The following is a 12,989-nucleotide window of genomic DNA, read 5'->3' as shown; positions in this document are numbered from 1 at the left end:
AGGGGTGTGAAGAAGCCACCCCCCGAGTGAGACAAGTTACACCCACCTAAGTGCTGGTGTGGACAGTGCTCTGTCATTGATTTCCCTGCAATAATAGGCTTCATCTCTCGCTCTGCAGAGCCAAGCCTCTCAAAGCCTTTCAAGTAATCCTCAGGTGCTTCAGGAGTGTCTGTGCTGAGGACAGCTGAATTAATGTGAACTGGCTGAGGCTTGGTTTTTCTCAGCTCAGGGCCCTGATTTATCTGGTGCTCTGGGTAGTTCCCCTGATCACACTTCGTCAGGCTCTTCCTTGAGAGGAGATTTATCATGGGAATTACGCAGAGAGGAATGATCCTGGGGAAGTCAGTGCCGAGCCTCCCAAATCTGCACCTTTGTCTTTCTTTAATGAACAGATGGAAGATCAAAGCATTGTATTCAATCCTTGAAGTGTCCATCCCACTTCTGTGCAGATTGGAGTTGAAAAGTTGTCCTTCTTCGTCTGTACACCACATGTGTCCATTTTAAATCAAAAGATGCATAAGGAGCCATGGGCTACTTCCCTATGACACAGAGGGTCACAAACATGGTAGTGAAGAGGACAGATTACAAAGTGATCACAGTGGGTTTCAGGCCCGTAGCATCACCTGGAAGGATTTTTCCTTCCTTTCAAAAGGGCAGAACCCAAACCCCATTCAGAAGATGCAGGGAATCTTACAGTAAATTCTTCCCACATGGTCCCCTTTGTAAAGCCAGTCTGTCAGAACAGTTCAGGGCCTGTTTGCAAACTTGGTCAGTCACTTAAATCTGTACCAAGACCCCCTAAATATCCATTTGGGGCACCTTCAGGAAGTGCTGGCACTTACCACCACAAAATGCTTGTCTCATCCTGCTGTCCTTGACTAACTCCAGCATGGAGATCATGACGTTCAGGATCATTCCCACAAAAGGGATACACTCAAGAGCTGCAGAGAAAGGCCAGAAGAGAAGGAAGACAGACAATCAGCTGCTCTCTGCCTTCTGACAACACACTTAGAAACACCGTGGGGCAGGATGCTATGGGTTCCGAGGCCATTGGTGCTGCGTAAACAGAGCAGAATGGCTTTAAAGCAGCCATTGAAAGCCAGTGGGGGGTTCACCCTGAAGAGGGGAATCCTTCACAAGTGTACAGCTGGGCCCCATGCCCAACTCACTCCCAGAGTAAGGGGAGAGAGCACTGGGGCGGGATGGGAAGTGGGGTGGAGAAGAACTCCACTAGACCTGATCTTTCACTCATTCCCATCCTTAAAGTACTTCACTCAGGGGCATAAGTTAGAGCTTGCACCTCCGGCTGGATGGCTCATGGTCTGGAGGCCAGAACTAGCAACAGCAGTTAATCTTGTGTTTCTACACACACACACACACACACACACACACACACACACACACACACACACTCAAACATGAACCAACCCAACTTTCTGAGAGTAGAGTCATTCGTCATAAATATTCCTCGAGTCACTTGGCTAAACAGTTTTCGGCCTTTGAGTTGCTTGCAAGCTGCTTCGTTAGCCTATTCACTGTTAGCTACTTGTGGTGGGTGACTGGTCACCACAGTCACATGATATTTTCCCTGCCCTTCCCTGAGGCGGTAAGTGAGACACAGACTGGGCAGCTTCAAGATATTCCGAGAGCTTTCCTGGAATAAACTGTCCCCAGAAAGGAGGCTGACTTCCTTTGGAACAAGAGAGGGATTTTTCCAGCAGGGGTTTTCCTGCTGGCAAACTATATTCTAAATCCAATGCTGCTTCTTTTGGAGATAGCTCAGATTCTGTCTGTCTTGGGGCTTTATACTGCCACTTATCACTACAGTATCAGAGTGCCTTCCACATAAAATCAGTATCAATAATGAAATCCCGAGTAGACTTCGGGAAAGACTTGCTCCTTAAGACACCATAGGCCTGTCTCTGGGTCTGAGATCATGTGTCTCAGGTCCTGATCCTGCAAAGCACTTAAGCACATGTGTAACTGTCAGCATGTGAGTTGTCCCATCTTATGCATGTGCACAAGTGCTGTCTAGGACCTGGGCTTTGGTCTGGAGGAAGGTGTGGACCTCTAACAGAAGAATACATTTTCATTTTAGTATATAGTTTATCCCCCAAAAAGAGAGTTTGAATGAGTTAAAGCTTTGGATCCTTTGACTGGTATCTTGGGAAAACTAACTTACCTGAGTCTCTCTCATGTGGTTGGAGGCTAGTGTTATTATTTTCTCCAGAAGCCTTCTCTCCAGGCCCTGGGTGTCCTGCTGTAAGACTTTCTCCAGGGCACAGTAAATGTCTACTCTGCTTTGCTGGGGACAAAACATAAAGGAGAAGAATTGGGAAAAGTTTTTCTTGACGACCAGACAGTAATTTGGCTAATAAGCCCCTGCCCTAATTGGCGGCTTAATTGGTGTAAAACCCTCCACACGCACTGCATTTAGCAGCGCTTGAGAAGCAGCCAAGCAAGTGACATTGTTTAATCTTCCTGGAGAGACAAGAGCCAGAAGAAGCGCCCTTCACTACCCAACTCCTGCAGTAAGTCCTCAGCAGCTCCCAGGGGCAATGAGCTCAGCCGTGAGGTCCACACAGACAGTAGCACGCTCGAAGGTGTCTTTTATGCGGCCCATCAGTGTAGAACTTCACAGATGAGACTAACTATGGAGGAGTTGTAGGATCAGTTGGGACCCAGAAAAAATAAAGCGGGACACAGAGAAATGAAAAGCCTGAAGCGAGAACAAGATTCATTTCAGAAAACTGCAAACTAGCACCTCTGGAGAGGACATAGAAGTAACTGACATAGTGGGAGGGAGAAAAGTGGGAAGCAACAAGTGCCCTGGGGGTGACAGTGGAAAACAAAGTCAAGAGGTATATGCAAGGTGTGATGGCTACCACAAAGAGCCAGGTGGGTTGGGTCTTTTACACACAGGTCTCATGGCACAAAGCAGGAAGACAACAGTTCCTCTCTGTTCAGCTGTGCTGTGACTGCATCTGGAAGAGTGCCTTTTCTAGCACCACATTCCCAGAGAGATCAACAAATGGGAAGTCATTCCTGGGAGAGCAAAAAAGAATACAGGGGGCTGGCAGAAGTGACTTCTGGATAGAGCCCTGCAACCTGACCCAAATCCTAGGGGACCTGACCACAGGCGTCCGGGTCAGGTTGGGTGAGAAAACAACTGGACCCTCTTGGGGTGGGGTCAGGTCGGCTCTCCTCCTTTAGCCCCTGGGATCGGCACAACCGTGACTGCGTGTTCCTGCCAGCCCCACCTCCTTCCTGCGCTGCCCGCGCTGTGGAGCGAGGATGCCGAGGAGTCACAGCATCGCCCTCTCTCTCTACAGCACAGACCCAGCGCAGCAGGGGCCGTGTCAGACGATGGAGCCATTGCTGCTCACAGTGGCCGCTGCACCAGCCCCAGGAGCAGGATGCAGCGGCAGGATCCGGTCTGGGGGGAAGGATTTGGACCAGGATGGAAAATGATTCAGCCTCTCAGGGTGAGGTGAGTGGGCCGGGGGCCAGTTCAGGTTGGGCCCGAGCAGACCCCTACTTCTGCAGACAGACGGAAAGAGCTGTCTGTGTCCGATGCGGCCAAGGGATGACTTGGAGGGAGAGAGGATAATACCATACAACTACCTGGAGGGTGTGAACACCAAGGAGGGAGAGGAATTTTTTAGGATAATACATTTCGGTAAAAGTAGGAGTAATGGGAGTAAGCTAAAAAAGGACATTCAATTTAGACTTTGATAACAGGAAAAATGCCCCAACTGTGAGACAGGGCTATTAGGTTATGACATAGTCTTCCTAGGAAAGAGGCGGAAGTTCAGTCCTTAGGGGCTTTTCAAATTAGTTTGGCCAAAACAGTGGAAAATGGCTGCTGGGAATGCTCCTGCATTAGCAGGGAAATGGACTGGATGATCCAATAGGTCTTTTCCATCTCTGTCTCCTGTGAGTCTAGACATCTGTGTGACCTGCATGCCAAGGTCATAACCCACTTTGGAATGTTCAAAGCCGATCAGATCTCTGAATGGGAGAGGTTAGGGGGTCAGACGGGGTCTGCATCAGATCTCTTGATTGGCTAAACGTTCCAGTGGTTCTGCTTTAAAAGGCATGCTTCTGCAAACTGCAATCATAACAGACAGCTCCGCTGGGGAGAAGCCCCTTCCATTCATTTTTAAATGTAAGGAGGATTTTTTTAATTGAAAATTGTCACTGATAACTTATCAATACATAAGCACTACATAATTCAAGTAATTCAAGTAATTAATCAAATGAATTAACATAATTAATCACTCTCCTTACAGTGAGTATGATAACTCCCATTTTTTCATGTTCTGTGTGTATATAAATCTCCTCACTGTATTTTCCACTGAATGCATCCAATGAAGTGAGCTGTAGCTCACGAAAGCTTATGCTCAAATAAATTGGTTAGTCTCTAAGGTGCCACAAGTCCTCCTTTTCTTTTAATAATTAATCAAGTAATTCAAATAATTAAAGGAGTCGGAGGCCAAGACAAGCAGTTCAGTTGGCCTCCTAGTACTTTAATGGAAACTAAAATGCCTTCTGTGTTGGCCCTTAATAGAGAAATGGACTTTGTCGGATGCAAGTGTTAATCAATGGAAAAAAGGGGTCTGAATATTCCTCCTGGGGGAATTCTGCACTACTGCACATGTGCATAATAAATGAGCCCCGCATATTTTTATTTTTTTGCACAGTAAAAAGCTTCTGCTGAAATGCTGCTGCCGTTCCATCTTTTGCCCACCAAAGGGTGCTGTGGCAATAGAACAAAGCAGCAACTCCCTATCAGCGAAGGAAGAGAGAGAGCCTGTCTTCTTCACAGCAGGCCAGGTCAGCAGACAGGGGCTATGGGGAGACAGACAGTGTGGGATGCTGGGGTGGGGTCAGTCAGGGGCGCATAAGGGCTAGTGGGGGAGAACAGACTGGGGCAGGGGCTGAATGGGAGTGGAGGCACAGAGTTAGAGGAGGAGGGAGGTTCAGGGCCCCATAGTGATGGGGGAGGAGGTGCAGAGCTACATAAGGACAGGGGGTGGTTGGCTGGGGGCACAGAGATACATGGGGACAGGGAGAGAGGGTACAGGGACACATTGTTAGGATATAGATGTTCAGGCCTGTCTGTAAAGGCCTATAATCTAAGCATTTAGGTGTATTCTTATCACTTGGCTAGTTATAGAGGTATAAAAGAAAGAATCAAAATCACTGTCTGCCAGTGTAAGGTCCTTCTCTTACTGTGACAGTCTGAGGCCCTGTGCTTAGGCTCAGGCCTTTGGCTAAGCAGCAGAGGCAGCCATAAGCTGGGAAGTGACAGGTCACCTCCTCACATTCCCAACTAGTCACATTGAAATAAGGTGCTATTGGGCTGTTAGGAACACAATCCTGTCCTGATAATGCCTATCGCCTCCAGAGAAAGGGAAGGGCCTAGAAGATGTAAAAGGAAACTTAGTTTGATAGCATCCTGTCTGGCAAGAACTCACTTATCACTAGCTGGGATGTGAAATCCTCATTTCTGTGTTTGTTCTATCACTGTAGTCCCCATTTCCCCATTGTTTGTCTGTATAATCTCTGCCTGGTTCTGTGATTGTTTCTCTCTGCTGTATAATTAATTTTGCTGGGTGTAAACTAATTAAGGTGGTGGGATATAATTGGTTAAATAATCCTGTTACAATATGTTAGGAATGGTTAGTTAAATTTCAGGAAAATGATTGGTTAAGGTATAGCTAAGCAGAACTCGAGTTTTACGATATAGTCTGCAGTCAATCAGGAAGTGAGGGGGTGGGTGTGTGGGTGGGGGAAATGGGAACAGGGAATGGGGGTGGGGAAATTGGAATCATGTTTGGCTAAGGGCAGGAATGGGAACAGGGACACAGGTGTAAGGCTCTGTGGTGTCAGAGCTGGGAAGGGGGACACTAAGGAAGGAAACTGGAATCATGCTTGCTGGAAGTTCACCCAATAAACATCGAATTGTTTGCACCTTTGGACTTTGGGTATTGTTGCTCTCTGTTCATGCAAGAAGGACCAGGGAAGTAAGTGGGTGAAGGAATAAGCCCCCTAACACACATGGGGATGGGGGGAGTGGGTTTCTGAGTGGGGGTGGAGGGACACATGTGAACAGGGGGTGCAAGGACCCATGGGTGTGCAGGAACACATGGAGACAGGGGCAGATGTGCCTTACTGAATGGGAGAGGTTTGGGGTCAGACAGGGTCTGCATGGGGGAAGCTGCCTAACAATTCCTCCCCGCCCCTCCCAAAAAAACTGTTCCATACTTTTCCCACCCATACCCAGCAATGCTCCAAGTTCACACCCAGGCTCCTTCCCAGCAATTTACTTCCCTCTCCCTCAGCTCCTCCATTACCCCTGACTCTACCAAGCCTTTGCACTGCGCCTAAGGGGTGCAAGAAATATGGTTCTGTATTGACTTTAAATGAATTATTTCTCAGAGTTCTCTATTAACATGCATAGTAAGGAATTGGTTTGTCAAAAAACATTTCCTGAATCATTTTTGTTGTCTGTATTCATACAGACATACTTGCTGACAGGTATTTTGAAATAAATAACCAAAAATAATTTTAACAGGTGTAATTATATTGTATTATTTTGACAAACAAAATATGCAGAATTTTACAGAACATCTAAAATATTGTACACATCATTTTTATTTTTTTGTTGCAGAATTCCCCCCGTAGAAAATATATAGATAAGGGTCCCTTCAATGCTATAATCTCAATAATATGTCATCATAATAAAGGAGTGTTGGCTAGGATTTAGAGGAGGGAGTCAGTTCACTTGGGCTTTATTCACATTCTTTGACTAACTTGCTAAGTGGTGTTGAGCAAGTTACTTAATTCTCTGTGACACAAGTCATCCGTAAATGAGGATAATGCTTCCCATTCTCACAAGGGTGCTGTGAGTCTTAATTCATTAGTATTAGGGAAGTGCTTTGAGATTTTTGGACAAAGATGCTAAAGAAGGGCAAAGTATTATTAGAAGAGATTACTGCTAGTCCGATCGTGTACTTTTACTGTCTACAGCCCATGTACTCCACTGTGTGTAAAAGGACAATGCTCTCTTTATAGAGCATTATATCATCCTGATCTGTAAGAACAGCATTTTGCACGATGAGTTTACGCCTGAGGACAGAAGGGCGAATACTGATTCTACTGATGGTGCACCAGGCCAAGTTCTACACTGAATTACCCCCGTGCAGTCCCCTGTACCCCCATGAAGTCAGGCAGAATTTGGTGTGGACACCCGGAAAGCGGATGTAATTTCATGAAACTGCCCTACCTCATCCTTTTGCAGTTTCTCGAGCAGAATTGTCAGAACGATAGCCAGCTTGGTCTCGGCTATAAAGGCAATCCTGAGGGCAATTTTGCCCTTATCTTGGTCATCCATATGTGCCAGGAGGGAAACAACCTCATTATAAACACCTGAAATTAAATAAAAGGATTCGGCTGGTTACCATTGATAGTAGAAATTGGTGCTGGCCTCTTTAATTCACTGTCCAGTAAAGATTCTGCAGGAACCCAAACACTGTGAGAAGTAGACCTGGGAATCCTGGAAATCCTCTTCCTTCCTCCTCATGACCAGGTTTGTTTGCTGAACTACCCAGTGTGCTTGGGGGGAAATCATAATGAAGCAAATTTGCTCCTTTCAAGTAGATCCCCACGGAAAATAATCTTCCTTTCCCTCTTTACTGTCAATTGATGAGTTTTGATAGCATACAGAGTAATAATTTAACTCTAAGCCAAGACATAGAGCTAAAGTTAAGCACATGCTTCAGAGTTTTGCTTAGTCAGGGCCTCATTTTCAAAAATCCTGAGCACCCAGATGTACCTATTGGCTATGCTGGGAACTTTTGGGGCTCGGTATCTCTTGAAAATCAGGCCAATGTTGTAGACCTCAGTATGAATTTAGAAGCCTAACTTTAGGCCCCTTGTTTTGAAGGAAGCCTTTAATCTTATTTTATGGTAGTTTAAATACTTGCAGAGAAGACTCATGGAACGGAGTTCATCCAGTTCATAGAATATCAGGGTTGGAAGGGACCTCAGGAGGTCATCTAGTCCGACCCCCTGCTCAAAGCAGGACCAATCCCCAACTTTTGCCCCAGATCCTTAAATGGCCCCCTCAAGGATTGAACTCACAACCCTGGGTTTAGCAGGCCAATGCTTCAACCACTGAGCTATCCCTCCCCCCTGTACAGTTGCCTGTGCAGGTCATAAAGGAATTTCCCCGCCCCCCCACCCCCATGCACAATTGGCGAGGTGTATGCTGTGAGTGGGGTGGGGTGGGTCCCTCCTACCTTCATCTGAAGCATCAGGGATTGACCATAGCAGGAGATGGGACACCTGGTAGGGTGGACCAGTGCTCTAAGATGGTTCAGAGAATCTGTTTCCTTAGCTGTCCTGCTCACATGCTCAGGGTCCAACTGATCTCCAGAGTTGTGGGTGGGAAGGAATTTCCCCCTGGTCGGATTGGCAGGGACCTTTGAGTGGGAGGATGGGGCACTGATCACCTGCTAGGATAATCTGAGTATATCTGACCTAATCAATTCTCGACCATTGCAAGGGCCTCAGGCATTGGTGGAACCTCAGTCTCTCCTGTCCTCTGCCGATGGCACACACCAGTTTTGTCTCCTAAAGACTGAAATGTTTTCATCCAAGACAAGTTTTGGGGTTCAGTGTAGGGTTGCTAGGTGAAATTTAGTGGCCTGTGAAATACAGGAAGTCAGACTAGATGATCTAATGGTCCCTTCTGGCCTTAAACTCTGGGAAACAATGAAATAGTTGGTGTATTACAAAAATCAGGATTTGATCTTCCATGTATCTCTTCGCTCTGGGCAGAAATTCTCCAGGAGACTTAATATTTCACAAGAAATCTGAAATGCCGTGTTTATCTGTCTCCATTGTAACAGCATTCCAAGCATGAAGGAGGAACTAACAAGATTTCCCCTTCCCAGGAAAGACTGCTTGAGGTTAGGTGATTGCCCATCTGTTATGCAAATTACATCCTTCAGTTGTAACACCCAGATGCAAACGGAATCATAACTGTAACCTACACTGCCCATCCGTGTGGGATGAGGAGCACTAGTGTTGCTAAGAAATGTGACCCCCATGCTTTGTTCTCTTGCATTTAAGATATTAGCAGAGCTTCATTTAGACAGCTAGAGGAGAAGTCCTTCTGCATTTTTTGTTCTAATTTCCCCTATCTCTAATGGAGTTGGCTCCATGGATCCAGAAGACACAAAATGAGGACCCATAACAAACATAAAACAACTGGGAGAAAAGAAGGAAGACCTCCCCCATAACATTCCCTAGAAACTCAGATTTTCAGGAAAGTTTCTAGGTCCAGAGGCTGTAGGCCAACTCCTCAACTGGTGTAAATCAACACAGCTACAAGGAAGTCAACAGAGGGACACTGGTTTACAGCAGCTGAGGTTCTGCTCATACAAATGGAGAACATTACAGCTAATCTGTATGCCTATGCTTTCTAAATGTGTGTGTGTGAATATAGAATGGATATAGAGAATACAATGCTGACCCTTACCTCTGTCGGTTACCTCCCGCTCACTCACAGATTTATTCATGTTTTAATCTTTCCTCAACACTTCCTCCAGTCCTTTCTCCAAAGAGCTCCAGTACTGATAGGCAGCTGGCCTCTCAGGCTGTCCTGTCCTGTCCAGGATAGCCAGTTCAGATTATGCAAGCACTATTATGACATCCCTGTGACTGTGGCATAGCACATAAACTGCTGCTGGCCAGGTCGGTGCTGTGATGACATGGACAAGATCCTCAAAGGTATTTAGGCTCCTAACTCGCACTGAAATCAATAGATATGAGGAATCTAAATACATTTCAATATCAGGGCCCATCCATGTATGCAGTCCAATAGGTGGCTAAATTTGCTCCAGTGTAGAATTTCTCATTTGCTCTAAATCATTTTGAATTTTGGTTCCGTCCCTCTCTCAGTTTGCCACACTTTCCAAGATTGGTTTTACTGGAAAATCTGCTCCTGGTTGAATTGATAGAAAATAAAAGCACCGAACAAAGAAAGAGAAGAAACTGGCCTTGGAGAATGCACAGTGACACTTGAGTGTGGGTGGTTGGTTTCCTTTGCTTTTTAATTTGGTTGATTAAAAAGCTTGTGAAATCTTATTGGACTGTATTACAAATATTGATTTTTATATTGTTTTACAATGAATTGAAATTTATTCTTCATTTCCATGTCCCGCCAAACAAATCAACTAAATTATTTTTTGCTGTGTTTAATACAGTGTGGTGTCATATGTATGGCCATAGGTAGAGCCCACACTTGATTCTGGAGATTATGTTGCCTTTAAAGCATTCAGAATGATGACACTCTTTGCAGTATACCATGTGGAAAAAGAATTCCAATTACATGTGTCCTTTGCTATGTATAACTGATTTTGTGCCTTACCCTTTCTGAATTTGCCCTTACACGGACATGCCATTCTTTTGTACTCCTCCTTAGTAATTTGTCCATGTTTCCATATTTTGTAGGATTTCTTTTTGATTTTCAGGTCATTACAAAACTTCTGATGGAGCCATTGGCCTCTTACTGTTCTTCCTCTCTTTCCTTTGCATTGGCAGTTGTGCCTTTAATATTGTCTCCTGGAGAAACTGCCAGCTTTCCTGAACTCCTTTAGGCCTTCGACTTTTTCCCCAGGGGTCGCTACCTACCAATTCTCTGAGGACGTTCAAGTCTGCTTTTGGCAGCCCTTCTCCTGTCATTCTCACTCCTTAGAATCATGAAATCTGTCCTTCATGATCCCTTTCACCCAAATCACCTTCCACCTTCACATTCACCACCAGCTCCTCCCTGCTGGTCAGAATCACGTCTAAAATGGCTGTCCCCCCGCTTACTCCCTCCATTTTCTGAAACAAAGCATTGTCCCCAGTACATTCCAGGAACTTATTGGGTAATTTTGGGTTTTACCATATTCCTTTTTCAGCAGCTGTCTGGGTAGGTAAAGTCCCCCATTACGATCAGGATTTGTGTTTTGCATATTTCTGTTGTTTGTTCTAGAAATGCCTCATCTCCCTCCTCTTCCTGATATGGTGGTCTGTAATAGATCCCTACCAGGACCTCACCCCTGTTTATTCCCTCTTTTATCTTTACTCAGAGACTTTCAACTGGTCTGCTTCTCACCTCCTTCTGACCTCAGAACAGGTTTACAATGCAATATGTCCTCTCTCTTTTCCTGCCTGTCCTTCCTCAACAAGCTATAGCTCTCTATACCAATAGGCCAGTCATGAGATTTATCCCATCAAGTATCCGTGATGCAGTTAAGCTCAGTTAAGATTTGTGTACTAAAACTCCCAGTTCTTACTGTTTACTCCTCATTATTATTCCTCCTTGCTTGTGTGTACAGACATCTAAGATGTTAAGCAGATGCCCCCATGGATTTCCCTCTTGTTTCTCCTATAATTCTACTGCAATTTTCCACATCTACTTCTCCCCACACAGCTAGTCCTCTATTAAGGCCACCTTTTTTTACCTGGTGGCTTTTTTCACCTGCCCCCTCTGAACTTAGTTTTAAGCTCTTCTCCTAAGGTTGGTGAGTCAGTGCATGAAGAGGTTCTTCTCCTTCTTGGTCAGACGGACCCCATCTCTTCCCAGCAAACCTCCTTCCTGCAATAGCATCCCATGGTAGAGGAAGTCAAACCCTCCCAGAGACCCATCTTCATAACCCTATTCTGTGGGCATGCCTACCATTGAGTGTGTATTGAGCAGAAAGAACACTCAGTGCAGGAGACAAGGGGACTGAGTTAAACTGCAGATGTCAGGTTCACATACTTCCATTTTCCGTGACTAATCTCTTAAGATAGTGGGGATGGCCACGGTATAAAAATATTTCTGGAGATCAGCATGTGATTATTTGTATTGCAGTACAGCCTCACAGTCCCAGTCACAAACCAGGATCCCATTGCGCTAGGAACTGTACAAACAGAGAACAAGATGGGCCTTAACTGTTATTAATTAACACATCTTAACAGCACAACAAACAGACAAGAGGATAATAAAGCAAGCAAAAAGCCCCCTTTGACCAGATACCAGCAGATAACTAATTTAGTGCTACCTATTTCGGGAACTTTCTTCCTGAGTCAGGGTCTGATGTGACTCAGCCCCTGTTCCATGCCATTGTGTAAAGTGGGGACTCGTACATTTGCACAAGATGGAAAGTATACAGTGGCACACAGTTGAGGCCTACTCCATTTTTAGTACATAAACAGCAGGCCACTTTGCAAGAAGCTAAGGGCATGGTCAGCACAGAGAGTTTGCCTGTCTCTGTGCTGGTGTTCTGCACCCCTCACTGTCTACACCTGGCTCCATAAAGTCAGACCTTTCCAAAATGCAGCATCAGCTAGGAGCACAGGTAATTGTAAGAATGCTTGCTCATTGCAGCTGTTAACATCCGGGCAATGCATCCACATATAAGTCCACTACGGACGGACCAGTGATGGGAAGAGTGTTCATGCATGTGACAAGTAACACCATGAACTATGTAATGCCACAGAACAAATTAAGATCAAGAACAGAACAACAGTATATGTGGCAAAGCCATGACAAACACTGTGCAGGCATCAAGGAGCTCATAAATTAGGACATCATCCCCCAAACACTGCCTCAGCTTGACTTAAAGCTTGGGCAACAGTAGACCCTCAAAAGGAGGAGGCCACAGCTTTACACCCGTGGTCACTGTGATGTTAACTGGCTGCATTTGACAAGAGCTGGATCAGAGGTTGACTTTGAGTGTATTTACAGGGGGCAAGGTTTTCACAACACAAGCCTTGTGCACACACACAAATAGTGTTCTGCAGCAGTGCAAGCTGAGCTGCAGCAATGAGCAGCGGGATCCTGCTTGGGCTCGTAATTCATACACTTCTCTCACTCATGAGGATCAACAGATCAACCCACACTGAATGCAGCTTGACAATATACCATCACTTAAAACACATTACAG

The sequence above is a fragment of the Caretta caretta genome, chromosome 4, assembly GCF_965140235.1.
Source record: "Caretta caretta isolate rCarCar2 chromosome 4, rCarCar1.hap1, whole genome shotgun sequence".
In the NCBI taxonomy this organism is placed as follows: domain Eukaryota; kingdom Metazoa; phylum Chordata; order Testudines; family Cheloniidae; genus Caretta; species Caretta caretta.
This window is presented reverse-complemented; position numbering follows the sequence as displayed.